This window comes from Cyphomyrmex costatus, unplaced genomic scaffold, assembly GCF_001594065.2.
Source record: "Cyphomyrmex costatus isolate MS0001 unplaced genomic scaffold, Ccosl1.0 scaffold440, whole genome shotgun sequence".
Classification (NCBI taxonomy): domain Eukaryota; kingdom Metazoa; phylum Arthropoda; class Insecta; order Hymenoptera; family Formicidae; genus Cyphomyrmex; species Cyphomyrmex costatus.
The window spans coordinates 18,423-20,721 of NW_017278642.1; positions in this window are offsets into that span (position 1 = coordinate 18,423).

The following is a 2,299-nucleotide window of genomic DNA, read 5'->3' on the forward strand; positions in this document are numbered from 1 at the left end:
AAAAACACGACTTAAATTAGATAATTATGTTTTGTCTAAATATGATGCACCAGAATCATGGTCATTATATCCAATATATGTGAGAGGTGATGCAGGTAAAAATTTTATTTTAATATCACAATTTCTTTCAAAATCTCAATTAAAATTTCATCTGTTATTTTATTTCTGCTTTTTTTTTCTTTTTTAGACACATTAAAAGAAGCAAAACGCAAAATGCACAAAATTATCAACAAGAAAGAATCATATTCATATTCTATTGATAATGATGATCATGCTAAAGAAAAGTCGATGCATATCACAAAATTTTTTCAAGAAAAACAAAAATGAATCTTAAAGACACTGTTGAAAAAATTGTGTATGATAGTGATATTGAAGGGTCACGTAATTCTTTACATGACAGTTCTGTGACCTGTACGTATATTTATATTATTTATTACTGTTTAAAAATTAATTTATACATATAAATAATTTTTATACTGACCGTAAATTGTCTACAAACAAGGAAGGAATTAAACGCCTATAACGGTCAAAGCTGGATCAAAGTGCTAATAATAAGTATGTGTGAATTTTTATATACCACATATGTAGCCCCCCCATAATTGCGCACTGAAACATTCAGACATATAACGCATAAATACTACAGTAGTATTATAATATCACCGAATAATACTTGATTAATTCAAATTAAATATAAAGATGATAATTTAAAATTCCGTAAATAAATTGGATCTTAATAATCTTATTCTTTATATTACGAAAAATATTAATTTATATAATTTACATTTATTTTTAAAACTTTATATAGCAAGTGACCACAGTATGGAAAATAGTCTTCGATGAGAAAAAAGACCTTGAAGAAAGTTGAAAACGATACAGTTCAGATTAAAAAGAATACAAAAAAAATAGCGAGCACATTGGAAATTACAGAATGTCCAAAAGATACTGTTAATAAGTTATCATCAGAAAATTTTTCACAATTTACTAATATAAATAAAACAGCTGTTATTCCCAATGAAATTATACAAGATGCACAAAATTATCAAGACACTACTTTTTCAAAAGGCATATAAATTATTTTCTCTATATTAAGATAATTTACATTGCAAACATATACTCCACTTAAACATGTTATTATTATAATTTTAGAAACTCTTTTGCTTCATAAAGCAATAAAGTCTTTGACTATCGAAATATCAATGCAAAGCGAACAAATAAGAGAATTAAGAAATTCTATTGAACAACTTTTGAAAATTAAAATAAATTCGATGACTGTTGAAAAATTTCTAGATAAACATAATTTAACGCTTAAATTATCGAATTTAACAGAATTGAAAGATTTTGAAGCGAAATTATCTGTTGATAAAGAATTTCTTTTTGATTTTGTAAGTTTGAATTCTAATTGTATTTGACAATGGTTCAATATACGTATATAAAATATTACTAAAATATAATCTTTAACTTTTTGCAGAAGACGTATTTGAAACATTTGGTAGAACAAAATATGCATAAAACGATACTAACAATATTAAAAAGATTTATGACCAGAGAATTAGTTATACAATGTACTGCGGTTCGTCAATCAAAGGATAAATATATTATAAAAGATACGATTTTTTACAAAACTCTTTTTGGTATTTAAATTTTATAATACAATTATAATAACTCAATATTTATGCAATCAAAGAACTAAAATTCATAATTTGTATTGCAGATTTTATATGCAGCAATTGCACAGGAGAAAATAACAAGCCTATAACAGAAAAAATGTTTAATAAGGCTTTAGGAAGTATCTGGAGACACGGTAGTGTCTCGGCGCTAAGCCAAGCGCGCGACACTGCCGTGCCTCCTTTACGCGACACGGAGAATTTTTTGGGGTCGAGATGATCAGATCTCAGTAACGGCTGAACCGATCAAGTTCTACATACGCTCAATCGACAGGAAATACTTAAATTGTATGATAAAAGTGCTTTCATTTTTTTTCTACGTGCCCTACTAGCGGAGATATCGCGACGCAAAGTCCAGATCTATGAATTTTCACGTTTCAATTTTTAACATACGTCGTCGTCAACGTCGTCGACCAGAGAAAATGTCCATCTCGTTTTTTCGATAATAGAGGGCCTTTGACTTTATGTGTTATCTCACTCTATCTATTCTATCATCTCACTCTATCTATCTATATCTAACCAGCAGACCAGTGTTGCATGCTGTATCACATATGACGTGCGCGCGATTTAACTCTTATAATTAAAAATATTATTCAATATATATAATATAAAATATTTATTATTATATATATATA